Source organism: Dermacentor andersoni, chromosome 4, assembly GCF_023375885.2.
Source record: "Dermacentor andersoni chromosome 4, qqDerAnde1_hic_scaffold, whole genome shotgun sequence".
In the NCBI taxonomy this organism is placed as follows: domain Eukaryota; kingdom Metazoa; phylum Arthropoda; class Arachnida; order Ixodida; family Ixodidae; genus Dermacentor; species Dermacentor andersoni.
In genome coordinates, this window is record NC_092817.1 from 193,447,359 (window position 1) to 193,463,887 (window position 16,529).

Sequence of the window (16,529 nt, forward strand, 5' to 3'; positions counted from 1 at the left end):
CCAAGGACGGCGATTAAGATCGACTCTTCCTGATTTCAGCAACCAGCAAAGAACGCAAGTGTGGAAGCATGTTCAAAAGGAACATTCAAGACGGGTTCTACCACCACTGGAAAAGGGACAGACTGTTAGGTTGAAGAAAAAGTTGTGGTCACGGAAAGCGAAAATGGTTAAGCAGGTGTATCCAAGATCGTACGAAGTTTTGACAGAGGACAACAAAACACTCCGTCGCAACAGGCAACATCTGCTCCCCACAGGTGAATTTTTCATTCAGGACGCACTGGAAGATGACCACGGTACTGACGAACGCCAGCAAAGTACACACGCCACTCCTGACCTACCCGACCAGATTAACGCACCACCTGTAATGGCGACAGACCCCATTACATCATTACGAAGATCTCGCCGCCAGTTCAGACCACCTCAACGTCTGCAGTACGACTCTAATTTTAAAAAATTAAATTATGGGGTTTTACGTGCCAAAACCACTTTCTGATTATGCGGCACGCCGTAGTGGAGGACTCCGGAAATTTCGACCATCTGGGGTTCTTTACCGTGCACCTAAATCTAAGTACACGGGTGTTTTCGCATTTCGCCCCCATCGAAATGCGGCCGCCGTGGTCTGGATTCGATCCCGCGACCTCGTGCTCAGCAGCCCAACATCATAGCCACTGAGCACGACTCTAATTTTCAACAGTTGCCTTGAACTCTTGACTTTTTTAATACTGTGAGGACGTGCATTACATAGCTGCTGTTTAATATGTGTACTTTCAAAAGGAAAGGGATGTATCGTAATCTTATAGTATGCTTACCAGTGCAACCCACGTCATTATTTCTACTCGGCACGAGCCGTGCCCTTTCTCTTTACTTTTCCCTTTTTGCTCTTGGCGTGCCTTCATAAGCAAGCACAATAAAGGACGCAAGCAGTTTTTCGCACTTCACCATGTCGGCCAGGTCAATGCTTCGCACATGCCCATAACGCACGGAACGTTACAAGATAAATAGATAGATAGAATAATTCTGTCTGGAGTCTGAAATAATGAGAAACGCATTACACAACTTGCGAAATCAGTGTTATCATGCATAAGCCTGACAGCGATGCCGCAACTCCAAACGAGTTCACAGGAGCCAGTTGTCACTTCGCGATGCGTAAGTAGCATGACATGACACAAGGCATAGAATAAATATAACTACAATTTTGCATCATCATCACCATCAGCCTGGTCACGCCCACTCCAGGAAAAAGGCCTCTCCCATACTTCTCCTACTACCCCGGTCATGTACTAATCGTGGCCATGTTGTCCCTGCAAACTTCTTAATCTCATCCGCCCATCTTACTTTCTGCCTCCCTCTGCCACGCTTCCCTTCCCTTGGAATCCAGTCCGTAACCCTTAATGACCATCGTTTATCTTCCCTCCTCATTACATGTCCTGCCCATGCCCATTCCTTTTTCTTGATTTCAAGTAAGATATCGTTAACTCGCGTTTGTTCCGTCACCCAATCATCTATTTTCTTATCCCTTAAAGTTACACCTATCATTCTTCTTTCCATAGCTCGTTGCCTCGTCCTCAATTTAAGTAGAACCCTTTTCGTAAGCCTCCAGGTTTCTGCCCCTTACATGAGTACTGGTAAGACACACCTGTTATATACGTTTCTCTTGAGCGATAATGGCAACCTGCTGTTCATGATCGGAGAATGCCTGCCAAACGCACCCCAGCCCATTCTTATTCTTCTGATTATTTCAGTCTCATGATCCGAATCCGCAGTAACTACCTGTCCTAGGTAGATGTATTTCCTTACCAATTCCAGTGCCTCACTACCTATCGTAAGCTGGTGTTTTCTTCCGAGACTGTTAAACATTACTTTAGTTTTCCGCAGATTAATTTTTAGACCCACCCTTCGGCTTTGCCTCTCCAGGTCAGTGAGCATGCATTGCAGTTGGTCCCCTGAGTTACTAAGCAAGGCAATATCATCAGTGAATCGCAAGTTACTAATGTATTCTCCCTTAACTCTTATCGCCAATTCTTCCCAGTCCAGGTCTCTGAATACCTCCTGTAAACACGCTGTGAATAGCATTAGAGAGTTCGTATCTCCCTGTCTGACGCCTTTCTTTATTGGGATTTCGTTGCTTAATTTATGGAGGACTACGGTGGCCGTAGAGCCGCTATATATATCTTTCAGTATTTTTACATACGGCTCGTCTACACCCTGATTCCGCAATGCCTCCATGACTGCTGATGTTTCGACTGAATCAAACACTTTCTCGTAATCAATGAAAGCTATTTATAAGGGTTGGTTATGTTCCGCACATTTCTCTATCACCTGATTGATAGTGTGAATATCGTCTATTGTTGAGTAGCCTTTACCGAATCCTGCCTGTTCCTTTGCTTGACAGATGTCTAAGGCGTTTGTGATTCTATTTGCGATTACCTTTGTGAATAGTTTATAGGCAACGGACAGTAAGCGGATCGGTCTATAATTTTTCAAGTCTTTGGCGCCCCCTTTCTTATGAATTAGGATTATGTTAGAGTTTTTCCAAGATTCCGGTACGCTCGAAGTCCTGAGGCATTGCGTATACAGGGTGGCCAGTTTTTCTAGAACAATCTGCCCACCATCCTTCAACAAGTCTGCCGTTACCTGATCCTCCCCAGCTGCCTTCCCCCTTTGCATAGCTCCCAAGGCTTTCTTTACTTCTTCCGGCGTTACTTGTGGAATTTCAAATTCCTTTAGACTATTCTCTCTTCCATTATCGTCGTGGGTGCCACTGGTAATGTATAAATCTCTATAGAACTCCTCAGCCACTTTAACGATCTCATCCATATTAGCTATGATATTGCTGGCTTTGTCTCTTAACGCATACATCTGATTCTTGCCTATTCCTAGTTTCTTCTTCATTACTTTTAGGCTTCCTCCGTTCCTGAGAGCATGTTCAATTCTATTCATATTATACTTCCTTATGTCAGCTGTCTTACGCTTGTTGATTCACTTGGAAAGTTCTGCTAGTTCTATTCTAGCTGTAGGGTTAGAGGATTTTATTCATTGGCGCTTCTTGATCAGATCTTTCGTATCCTGCGGTAGCTTACTGTTATCCTGTCTAACGGAGTTGCCACCTACTTCTATTGCAGACTCCTTAATGATGTCCATAAGATTGTTGTTCATATCTTCAACACTAAGGTCCTCTTCCTGTGTTAAAGCCGAATACCTGTTCTGTAGCTTTATCCGGAATTCCTCTATTTTCCCTCTTTACAAATTTTACATGTACTTACATTATATATCATTAATTTACCTGCTTAACGATAGCTTCACTTCACATATATATCAACGGGCGCGTTGAATGTGCAGAAATTTTAATGGATTCTATCGAAAGACATTGTGTACAGGTTCGCTCAGTTGTTCCTTTCTTTTATCACTGATACCATACACCAGAACGTTTGCATGGTTCAGGTGTAGGCGTTTATTACAATAAAATTTGATGCTGAACTACAGTGAACGACAAATGGGCATTTCGAAAACAGAAGCGTTTATTAACACAGCCAACCTCACTTTATTATGTGAGACAACCAGCTGAAAGTGGTAATCCCCCGGTTCGCTTAGTTAATCCTTATGCAGCTTCTGCAACATAAGAAAAAGATCACGTGTAAATATGATGAAATCATGACTTTCATGAGTTGTAACAACTTAAGAAGAGTCGCAGTTTCCCTCGTAAGGCGAAGCATCGATTGCGATAGCAAATTTGTTGACAGCTATAATAAGTAAGAATAGTAGTTTTATAGGCTCTATAAATATGTAAGCACTCGCTTACTAACTATATTAACAAGCATGGCGCCAGCGCGCATAGGCAAACATGAACGCATCGCACTCGATGGCCGTTGACACTCGCTGTCAAAACGCTGGCGTGAGCAAGCGCGGCCACAATAACTAGCGATGTGACCTTCGTACGGTCTATCCCATCAACGCAAACCGAGCCGCGAGAACACAGCACACCGCAAACTACAAGCCATCGGCCCACCTAGACTCTGCTCCCGAAGAACATCGCTTTGAAGATAAAGACTGCGGGACCACGCGCGGCCTCGCCATAGGAGTCGCTGCCGAAGTGCAACGCCCCCTACCTCGCCTCCACCCGGTTCCTTGCGCGCGACGGAAAGCGGCCCGCTTCCTCCGCCTTTCCTACATCTGACGCGCGAGATTAAGCCGCGATGGTCGGCTCACCCTCGCCCGGTTTCACTCGCACATACAGCATACGATGCGTGGAGACGGTGCTATCGTCCTTGTACTTTATGCGTAACATCACAGCGACGGCCACAATGACGGCAAAAATGCGCCTTGGCTTTCCATATAATTTGTATCGCAATAAAAGTAGCAAGCGGCCACTGCACATTACTGCTAATTCTACAACAAAGATGTTTATGCCGACCCTGTACGGTCGTTGTCGGAGTTCGATGAAGCTATCAGCATCATCAATGGCTCGAGCGTCGTCGTCTTCTTTCACAGTTGGCTCGTTAGCGCCCCTCGGCGCTAGGGGTGCTCCCGCTTTCGTTGTCGTCGTCGTCTTCTTCCACAGCTGGCTCCGTTGCCGCTCGTCATTCCAACGTCGAATTTCACTTCTGTCGTCGTAATGGGGAGGCCGTAAAGGGTACGAGCCACTGCTTCAGGGGGTTTTTGTCATTAGTTGTCTTACGTGAGGGACTGATTTAATCTTGAAGCAATTTAATTTTGAAGAACCGCAAGCGGCAATGACAGGCCCATGCTGCTGACCACACCACCAAGCAAACTCGAGACATCGAACACAAGCGAGAAACATTGACTGCGGGCATGCCGTCATAGACATCGTTCTCTCCATCGCAGTCGAGCGTGTGTGTAACATCATTACGAAACACAAAGACGTCAATCGTCAAACCAATCCAACCAATCGTCAAAACGATTGCAGCACCCGCATCTCTAGTTGTGGGCCTTGCGCACAATATACGGAGCTTTGGATAAGTAGTTCCGCAGATTCCATCTCAGCTACAACTATGGGAAGACCACGAGTAGTGCGTACTCCTGGGGGTCAAGCTGCCTCCCACAAAAGCGAAAATGAGGTGAAAGAAGGGTAAAACAAAAGATTTACGATATAGACTGCTTGCGAAGTTTGACTTGCATGGTGTAACACTCGGTGTAACTAACACAGCTTCACTGTTCGACCATCTTCAATGACTGGAAGGGGCGGTGATTTTTTACAGCTATAGCTGTTGTCGGCTCGCTTCTCGAGCACGTTTGATGTCAGCCAGTCTCGTCTATGGAAGCATAAAATCAATTGACTGAAATTACAAAGATCAAAATTCTAATTGTGCCTTGATGATTAGAACTTGCGACTGACAGGTTGGCAATACCGCTTTCAGGCACTTCTACCTCTCAGAAAGATTTTCTTTATACAGGTTATTTATAGCAGCTTAGGGGATTATAGCAGCTTAGGGGATGTGAGTGTTGTAAGTCAAGTTATTGGTGGGGGCGAGTTCGATCTCCTCGAAGATCCACCTGCCGCCGACGTGGTGGACAGCCGAGTTAGCAGATCCCGTTGCTGAACCTCGGCTATATCCTCTATGGTGTTGTGTATGCCTAGCTGGATGTCTTCGGTATGCGTTCTGATGGGCATCCCGAGGGATCTCTTGACAATTTTTCTAATGAGTGCATTAACCTTGTTCCGCTCGCCTCTGAGGCAGTTGAACATGGCCGCTGTGTAGGTGAACTGACACGGCACAAAGGCGTTGATGAGCCAAAGCAGTTTGTCCTCCTTGAGGACACGATGTCTGTTCGTGACCCTTCGCACGAGACGAAAAGCGTTCTCGGTCTTTGCAATGATTTTCCGCAACGCAGTGCCATTGCCACCACCCGATTCGCTGAACATACCCAGAACTCTAATGGTGTCGACCCTGGGTATTAATTAGGTCACCGCTCCGAGTGTACAGGTGAATGTCACTTTCGGAGACCGGTTTCCAGCCCTTGTATTTGCCCCTTATTTCTTTTCAGTAAAGCATAAGTTAGGATTTGGTCGGGGAGCACCTGAGTAATGTGGGTAGCAGGTACTGCTCCGTGACGTGTACGTCCTCTTCAATGGCGCTTTCCACTTGTCCTTCGCTTACGCCGGTGAACCAGATCATGATGTCGCCAGCGTGATGATGTGGCTGATGCCTTCAGCTTGGGCCAGCTTCTTCGAGAGGCCGGCAAGGCAGATATTGAATTGAGCAGGCGAAATGACCGAGCCTTGTGGCGTGCCCCGGGGGCCCAGGAGACCCTCGTAGGAAATAAAGTCGCCGATCCGCAGCTTTGCTTTCCTTCTTGTCGGGAACGAACGGTAGTAGTTATATAGTCTAAGGCCCAGCTCGAGGTCCTCGATGGACGCCACGATGCACTCGTGGCGACCATTGTGAAATGCCTTCTCGAGGTCGAGTCCGAGCACTCCCTCGTACTGCCGTCTATGATTTGATGTTTGATCATTTTCATGGCGTCCTGCGTCGAGAGGCCAGCGCGGAAGCCAATCATGTTGTGAGTATCGACGTTGTTGTCGTCGAGACATCTGGTTAGTCTACTGAGGACGACGTGCTCCACCATCTCCTTGATGAAGTATTCGATAAAGCGGTCGTCAAGCTTCCACAGCGTCTTGTTGGTGATGCTGTCGCACCTGGCACTAACTTGTCATTGAGTACGAAAATGGCTTGCCTAATTTTCCCCAAGCTGAAGTCTTCATCCAACCCCAGATGGTCTGGGCCGAGGTAGTCAAGAAGCCGGACTTCCTCGTCTCCGTGCTCTAGGGACAGGTGTTACGCCAGGAGCTCCGCAACCAGCTCATCCCCGCAATAGGACCTTGTAGCTTCGTGCATGGTTCTAGCGAGCGTATGTCTCTAATTGGACCTGGTGCTGCCGTCATTGAAAAGATGTTTGAGCATACACCCGGACTTCCCATTGCGTACTTTCCCGTACCATTGCTGTTGACCGAGGGTCCGACAGTGATCTTCAATAGTCTTGTTGAGCTCAGATATCTTTTTCCTCAATCTTTGGTTGAACCTTTGTCCCTTCCATCGGAGGAGCAGCGCCTGCTTGGCCTCGATCAGATGGACTAGCCTGCTGTCCATGTTCTGTACCTCGACGTCGGTGATGATCTTCATAGTGGGCGACTCCGCGTCACTGTTGATTCACTCGCACAAGTCTTCCAGGTGTTTTAGGACGGGTGCGCTTTCAATGCCGTGGGTCTTGCGAAAAAGTTCCCAGTCTGTTACGTGGCGTGTGATGCCATCTGAGCAGCGTAACTACAAATAGCTCACCTCTTTTAGACTTTCCCGCTGCTTCTACAACTGTTCCAGTACCTGGGCCTCTATGGTGGCAGGCGCATCTTTTTGCTATTCACGACAAATTCCTCTACCGTCGGAAATATCTTCCTGAGAGATGGCAATGGCTCTTGTCATGCCGTGTCATTTTTGGGATCCCTTATTCGCAGCATCGTTCCACACTGATCTCCAGCGGGCGAACGGTAGTGTGTTGAAGACCTACACCTGAGCCTTCGGCTCTGATATGACTGGCCTCGAATGCACAAGTACGTCCGCTCCTGTTTCGAGTGCAGGAGCCGCAATTCAATCCATCATTTCGCTGTAGTGTCATTACAACGGCTTTCTTGCTCAGCCCATTGAAAGAGGTTTTAATTAAAGCTCTTCCAGCCCATCCCTTTCATCGGATCAGAATAGATCTCTACGGTCCACTTACATGTACCAGTGACGGCAACTAAGGAATATATCTGCCGTTAAGGCAGTTGAGCAACGATAAGCAACGTAAGAGTTGCGCAGCGTAACAGTAAGCAAAGGCCGCTGCCCTCCCACCTTCAACTGCCCAACATGTGCCATCGTTCATCCTGCTACTGTCACATCGTTCTTCGTCACGGGCTTCTTTCGCGAACTTTTTACTGATAGAGGGCGCGCTTTTGAGTCTCATGTGACTATTGCTTCCGAAAGAGTGTCGAACCATACACACCATTAATAGCGTATACCTGCTGCAGACGAATGCCTTAACTGAATGTTTATAGCGTAATCTTGGTGACATACTGGTCATGTGCGTCGCGACCAACAATTCCAACTAGGACACTCCGCTTCCGTTAGTCACATTCGCCTATATTACTGACACTCCAGTCACCACTGGTTTATCACAATTTTTCCTAGTGTCCAACCACAAACATGCCTGCACCATCGATACAATTTTACCAAACGAGGCCGACTTTTCGTAATGTGCGCTCATTCCTCAATTTGGCAGAATGCTCCAGGATGCTGACAGCTCGCCCACTCCCTTACGACTGCAGCTCAGTGCCACTGAAGTACCGTCGTTTTGACCTTCACCCTCCAATTTTTCCTTCTGGCTCACTGGTTTGACTGTGCATTTCACATTTAGCTACCGGTACTCTGTGGTTGCGCAAATAGCTCCTGTAAAAAATATTGGAGAGCATGCCTCTCCGTGTCTTTATCAGCGCCGCCATAGTCGGGAGACTCTTCACACAGACTAGCTAGAGTTCTTCCATGAGCCCTCTCTCTCCCTCTCTCGAAATTTGCTCAGATCACCAAAGCGGCGCCTTTTTATACAGGGGACAAATGTAATGACGAAGCGCAAGTCAACTAGCCGAATCGGCAGTGCTTCGTACGGGCTGATTCATGCTGCTAAGACGGTAGGGCTACAGCAACGCATTTGATCTCGCCTGCCTTCCCTAGCAGCTTTAAATCAATACAATTTGATACAGATTAGAGTATTCAGTGAGAGCGTATCAAAGATAGATTTGAACAAGATTTATTTTCCTGCCTGTAAGTGTAATTTTGCAATTACAACATTGAAAATCTCACGTTGCTAAGGGTGCAATGATGTGAATTCGACCCTAGAAAAAAATGTTTGTTTGCACGAGACAAACCTTTCGAGGTGTGCAATGGTGTGAGTTGTAGACACATGAAGCACCTTATGGGTGTAAATTAGCTTACGTTGTAGCCACGCCATCCTAAATATCAGCAAAATAATATGCTAAGCACAAATAAATGGCCCCTTCAATATTTTTATCAAATATTTTAAGTGAAGTTAGCAAGAAGGATACTATTTATAAATGTTTTTCCCTAAATAGTATTTGAATGCGTTCTGTACAAGTAAACTTATTGTCAATCAAAGATTTCCCTTTGTACACTGCGCGGTGCTCCCGCTCCTCCTTCAATGGTTTGCACCGTGAAGGCTGTGGTGGATCTGGACGGTGCTCGCAACCCAACGTTCCACACAATGAACGCGTCGCTTTGGCGCCAAGTTTAAAGTTCGTTATGAATGTTCACGTAGATGCAGCCACTTTGGATTTTTGCAGTTATGACAGGCTTTACTCAGAGGCTGCTGCCAACTTTTGGTTTCATTATTATTGAATTTATATGCTGCAGTGGCAAGCACTATCGCTCTAGCTGTTGCGTTAAGCATCTTCAAAGTAGTTCAAAGAAAAAGTGAAGGGTTTTCTTGCGCCAAACACGACAAATGCAGCGTCTGCACTGTACGTCTACTCGCATGCAAGTGAGTCTATGTGTGCGAAAATTCTATACAGCGAGACAAATGCTCCCTGGAACACCATGAACATCGCTGGACCCGGCACAACTAGAGCAGGTGATGGCCGCCGAATACTGAAAGTTCGAAACTTAATACTTATTTGGATGCTTTCACAGCAGGAATATTTCTTAAACGTTTCATACGTAAAGTATCATGAACATTGTTACTGTTGCAGATATTTTTGTGGCCTTTCATAAGTTATTACTAATCGTGACGTGTTCACAGATTCAGCCTATAGTCGCATGAGGGTGCATTCTGTTATTATGTACAGTTTAGGTGGCGGTGGTTGGACGAAGCTGTAGAAAAGCATGACCGATATTTACAGTGACATTACGCGTTCAGCTGTGCATGGAAGTGAATGAAATTTGGTTCCGGTGTACATTTACGCATTCTTTCGCGTCCAGTGGAATCTCAGTAGAAAAGTGTTGCAGGCCGCCTTAGCACACCCCTTGACTTCCTTTTTTGTTGTTGTAGCAGTTAGTTAAAACTGCTACAATATAACGTTCATATCATCTGAAAAAGCATCCTACATAATTCGCCTACTAAGCGGATCTCAAGGTTTCCTTCAACGCTATCTTAATACGCAGTTGATGTACTCACAGCATCTGCAGAGGCACGCACGAGGAGCATCCGTGCAATTCGGCTCATGGCCTCCAGGACATTGATTATGTGTCGGGGGTGGGCATGAACTGTTAGTGGAAACTGAAATATATCATGCTTAATTTCAGTAATGTAGGCATTACAATAAATATTACTAATCGAACGTAACATCTATTTTCCGATTTCCTTCAAAACTGTGGTGGCCAATGCTAAGTTGAGCCCACTTTCAAAATATTGCCTCAATGATTGCTCAGTCCCCTATGTTAGGTCAAACGCCTTCCGAGAGCATGAGGTTTTCGAGTTTTATTGTTATGAAGGGCAGTCACAAGCTTCTTAATAAATCTGTGATATACATCAGATATGCTCATCTAATAGCTATTCGTAGTGCGCCATATTGAGCGAGCATAAAAATTTGTGTAAGGTATTGATGGCGCTTAAGTTTTTACGAAGTGCCTGAAGTGAATTACCGTCGCCTTAGAGTCGGAAACTATTAGGCACTTGAACAATATTCGTCGCTTAGTCACCATTTTCTTAACGGTTAAGGTTGTACTTAGTAGCCGTACTTTGTTTTCCACATCTTCAAGCATAACTCAGCTGTTTTGTTACATGTACCTTAATTTTTCATACCTAATTTCTCAATTATTGCGCTAGAAATGCCTGGTCACTTCCTGGAATTCACCACAATTGTCTTCAAAGGCGCCAAAATTCTTAATGACTGCTCAGCGACCTCTCTTCAGGATGCGACATGTATCAGTTACCTGTACCTTGCATTTGTGTCAACAAAACTTTCATCATTCCCTTCCTGGAACCCGGATGCCGAATAATACGGCAGTGTACGAGATTCCCATATATGTGCAAATAACGTGGTTTCTTCTATCCTTCACGCGCGAGCTGTGTGCACTGACTCCACACCCTTAGAGCCATTGTTGGCGTACACCTGCACGCACCTGCCGTCGCCGACACAACAAGAACAACGCATTATTAAAAGAGTACAAGAAAAAAATCGCGGATCACACGCACTGTAGTGACCGGTTTAAGGGAAGCCTCGATAGGTGTTTGCGAAGACCGCCTTGCTATACCAACTTGTGGCACCCGATCTTGAGCATCCCACACGTGATGACGAAGGAATGACGACGACAGAATGACAGATGAAATGACCACGATGGCAAGACAGCGACTGCATGACGACCGCACAATGATGACAATGATTTAATGACGCTGGAAACACAACAAAATGACGACGCTGGAAGGATCATGACGGAAAAACAATGATTGTATGACGACGATGCAATGACATGATGGACTGAGGACATTAAAATCACTATGACAAAAGGGCGACGATCAAATGAGCATGACCGCATGATGTCGATAGTATGACACCGGCATGATGACAATGGGATAACTACATGGAAGGCAGATGTATGACTACAACGGCTTGACGACGATTGCATGATGACGCTAAACTGATGACACTCGTATGATGATGACCGCATGCAGACAAATGTATTACGATGATGGAATAACAACTGCATGACAACGACGATGTGACGAGGGTCCCGTGACGTCAATGGTATGACGACAACAAAATGGGGACGGTGGGAATGAAGGCGACGAATCGACAGCCAAGGAACGACTTTGAAGACGTGACGACGAAAGTATGCATTGGATCTCATGTGCGCACTTGCGTAGTTCCTCTGCCGCCCCTGGCCATCGGGCTTTGCATTGTATGCAGTCCTAGTCTACACTATAGACCCTATTCACGGCGATCTCATGGGTGCCACTATGTTTGATCGCGTGGTGTCCAAACATTGCTTTCCTCAGCCATTGCTTTCTTCAGCTTGCTCCGTTGCCTACGTTTTTACAATTGACATGCATAACGCCGGTGCGGCTCAGGAAACCTCGGTTTCGACAGACATCGTATAGACAGTGATTGGTTGGACAACACGAAACTTTGGCCACAGCTTAAGGGGCCGCATGAATGCTTTCGGAGCTCATTGCAACTTGTCCATACGGTGTGAGTAGCGTATACTGTGTTTTTACTACAGGAGAGGCTAGAAATGTATTCCGAGCTGTCCAAACTTTCCGCTCCCCAGTAAAATGAAGATGAGTACCTTTTGATGTTTTATTTATTTATTTCCCAGTTACTCTGAAATCGCGGCTTATCACGCTTGTGACTTAGTAACCTTCCTCAGTGCGGTCACTATCTGATTGTTTATTTTATGCCTAATCGCTCACCAGTTGGCTCACTGGTGGTAGATTTGTTGTTGCCGCGTACAAAGGCTTGAAACGTAGACATTCTGTACTTTGTAATAGCTTGTATAAAATACCTATTCTCGCAAGTCACTGGCTTAATCTGTGCACCGTCAAGAAACGTTCAGCCCCGAGCTTTCATGGGCTTTCAGTGTAGTCACCCATGCTTAGGCGCATCGATTCAAGAGTGCGCCTATTCACTTATTCTTGATACGTGGGGAACAGAGTGGCCGTACGCTCGAGTGTGAGTTGAGGTGGACGTGTGTAGGTAATGTGCCAGGAACTTAGTATGCCAAGGAGCGGTGCTACTCCCTTTGTCACCATGTAACGAGCCGTACTCCCTCTTGCCGCCGCTTTGGGGTTGAAGTCCCTTCTTTGGAGCTTAGAAATACAATGCTAATAATAAATTTTGGGATTTCCGTGACGAAACTACTATCTCAATATGAGTCACGCCGTAGTGGGGGACTCTGGAATAATTTCGATGACCTGGGATTTTTTAAACTGCACCCTTACACGATACACGATATAATGTTCACGGATAAGTGAATTCTTTTATCCCTCAGAAAAGCCCTGCATCGTGAAGCGCTGGAAATACGGGCAAACCCTATGCAGCAATGGCCTGTGAAGTTTGCCATACTGATTCATTCCATTCCTTGATACGCCCCTCACTATTTTTTTCACCTAGTTACTGCACATGTCTTTACCGTTCCACATCATGAAGAATGAACAGAGCGAAATGTGTTAGTGATCACTCAGTTGAATTTCCGACAGCTGATCGCACAGTAGCAGAGTGGAAACGATAATGGTTTCGCATACGCGCCTTTTCGCTGAGGCAACACGCGGCACGCCGCCGAAAGCGCCATCTCGATTATCTAGAGCAAACTACTCCACGAAAAAGGTCAATACCTGGGCCGCAATCATGCAATACTGCCAGCTCGCAGCATCCACATACCTCATTTTTTACTATATCCCGTATTGTTCTGCACTATATACGGGACGGCAATTGTGCATAGCCGCAGACAGCAGCCAGCAACCAGCACCCAACATATTTGCATTAGCGCATACCAACTGGTTCAAGCAACTGTGTACTCAATACGGCAGCAGCCACCAACATCCTACATGTTGGGAGAAGGGTCAAAAAAAGTTTCACATTAAAACAGCGCAAATTGTTGCAAGAAATACTGTTAAACCTCCCGGTGCTACGTTGCAATACGAGGCAGAGTAAGCCATAAGACGGCGTGCTGATAGGTGATAGGAAGGATATATCGTTGAACTGGCCCTCACTCTCACCTGCAAGTCAGTGATATTTAGGGAAACTATGTGCGCAAAGCTGGAGCTAAGTTCACAAAACCTGGGCACCAAGGAAAAAATTGTTTGTGCCCTGCCATCGACACCACATCAACAGTGCCTTTCCCGCGACGTAGCTGTACATCGAAGCCGCAAGGACGTAGAGTTCTCGGAAGATTTTTTTCGACTCCTGAAGGTTTCTGCTGAAAACTCCGTGTTGTGCCACCGACTACAGACGATTGCCTTCACATGATATTCACCCTTGATTAACTGGGCACAGTGGTGGCGTACCGGATAGAGCATCCGCCTCGCGTGCAAGAGGACTGTGGTTCGAATCACGGTGCCGCGCAATTTTCCACCGGATTAAAAAAAGAAACAAAATTCCGAGTGTTGATAAAATTGCATAAACAGGCCTGGAGTGCATCCTGATCCCGGTGACCAGAACCACCAACGCACTCCCTCACCAGAGCAGGATTGGCCACTCTAGTGCAGTACTTGACCACAGGCTCTTATATGAATGCAACAATCAAACCCCGGTCCTCAGTCCCCAGCAGCTGCGAAGCAACTGACCACGGTGGTGGTCAGACCTGCGACGCAGCAGAGGGTGCCTGGTTCCGGACAGGCCGCCATTGGAATCTGAAGCTGGCAACGTTTAACGCTAGAACGTTATCTAGTGAGGCGAGTCTAGCAGTGCTACTGGAGGAATTAGATGGCAGTAAATGGGATATAATGGGGCTCAGCGAAGTTAGGAGAACGAAAGAAGCATATACATTGCAAAAAAGCGGGCACGTCCTGTGCTACCGGGGCTTAGCGGAGAGACGAGAACTAGGAGTCGGATTCCTGATTAATAAGGATATAGCTGGTAACATACAGGAACTCTATAGCACTAAGGAGAGGCTGGCAGGTCCAGTAGTGAAACTTAACAAGAGGTACGAATTCAAGGTTGTAAACGCCCCTATATCCAGTGCTGAGGAACAAGTCGAAAGCTTCTATGAAGACGTGGAATCGGTGATGGGTAAACTCAAAACAACATACACTATACTAATAGGCGACTTCAATTCCAGGGTAGGCAAGAAGCAGGCTGGAGACAAGTCAGTGTGGGAACATGGCGTAGGCTCTAGGAATAGCAGGGGAGAGTTATTAGTAGAGTTTGCACAGCAGAATATTATGCGGATAATGAATACCTTCTTCTACAAGCAGGATAGCCGAAAGTGGATGTGGAGGACCCCGAATGGCGAGACTAGAAATGAAATAGACTTTATACTCTGCGCTAACCCTGTCATTATACAAGATGTGGACGTGCTCGGCAAGGTGCGCTGCAGTGACCATAGGATCGTAAGAACACGAATTAGCCTAGACTTGAGGAAGGAACGGACGGAACTAGTACATAAGAAGCCGATCAGTGAGTTAGCGGTCAGAGGGAAAATAGAGGAATTCCGGATCAAGCTACAGAACAGGTATTCGGCTTTAACTCAGGAAGAGGACTTTAGTGTTGAATGTATGAACAACAATCTTATGGGCGCCATTAAGGAGTGTGCAACAGAAGTCGGTAGTAACTCCGTTAGACAGGATGCCAGTAAGCTATCGCAGGAGACGAAGGATCTGATCAAGAAACGGCAATGTATGAAAGCCTCTAACCAGCTAGAATAAAACTGGCAGAACTTTCAAAGTTGCTCAACAGGCGGAAGACAGCTGACATAAGGAAGTATAATATGGATAGAATTGAACATGCTCTCAGAAACGGAGGAAGCCTAAAAGCAGTGAAGAAGAAACTAGGAATAGGCAAGAATCAGGTGTATGCGTTAAGAGACAAAGCCAGCAATATCATTACTAATGTGGATGAGATAGCTCAAGTGGCTGAGGAGTTCTATAGACATTTGTACAGTACCAGTGGCACCCACGACGATAATGGGAGAGAATAGCCTAGAGGAATTTGAAATCTCGCAAGTTACACCGGAAGCAATGAAGATAGCCTTGTGAGCTATGCAAAGGGGGAAAGCAGCTGGGGAGGATCAGGTAACAGCACATTTGTTGAACGATGGTGGGCAGATTGTTCTCGAAAAACTGGCCACCCAGTAGACGATACGCCTCACGCCTTCGAGCGTAAAGGAATCTTGGAAAAACGCTAACATAATCCTATTCCACAAGACAGGTGATGCCAAAGACTTGAAAAATTATAGACGGATCAGCTTACTGTCCGTTGCCTACAAAGTATTTACTAACGTAATCGCAAATAGAATCAGGAACACCTTAGACTTCTGTCAACCAAAGGACCAGGCAGGATTCCGTAAAGGCGACTCAAGAATAGACCATATTCACGCTATCAATCAGGTGGTAGATAAATCTGCGGAATATAACCAACCGTTATATACAGCTTTCCTTGATTACGAGAAAGCGTTTGATTCAGTCCAAACCTCAGCAGCCATGAAGGCATTACGGAATGAGGGTGTAGACGAGCTGTATGTAAAAATACTGAAAGATATCTACAGCGGCTCTACGGCCACCGTAGTCCTCCACAAAGAAAGCAACAAAATCCCAATAAAGAAAGGCATCAGGCAGCGAGATACGATCTCTCCAATGCTATTCACAGCGTGTTTACAGGAGGTATTGAGGGACCTAGAATGGGAAGAACTGGGCATAAGATTCAATGGAGAATACCTTACTAAGTTGCGATTTGCTGATGATATTGCTTTGCTTAGTAACTAAGGGGACCAATTGCAATGTATGCTCACTGACCTGGAGAGGCAAAGCGCAAGGGTGGTTCTAAAAATTAATCTGCAGAAAACTAAAGTAATGTTTAAGAGTCTCGGAAGAGA

The 16,529-nt window shown here is 46.1% G+C and overlaps 1 long non-coding RNA gene across 1 annotated transcript in view; it reads right to left on the reverse strand.

Moving 5' to 3' along the window:
- Positions 1-10,182: 10,182 nt before the first annotated feature.
- Positions 10,183-16,529, reverse strand: part of LOC129384726 (uncharacterized) — a 32,606-nt gene continuing 26,259 nt past the window's right edge. Inside the window, exon 4 of the long non-coding RNA XR_008612382.1 lies at positions 10,183-10,278. This is a non-coding gene — a long non-coding RNA (uncharacterized lncRNA). The remainder of the gene's footprint in view (positions 10,279-16,529) is intronic.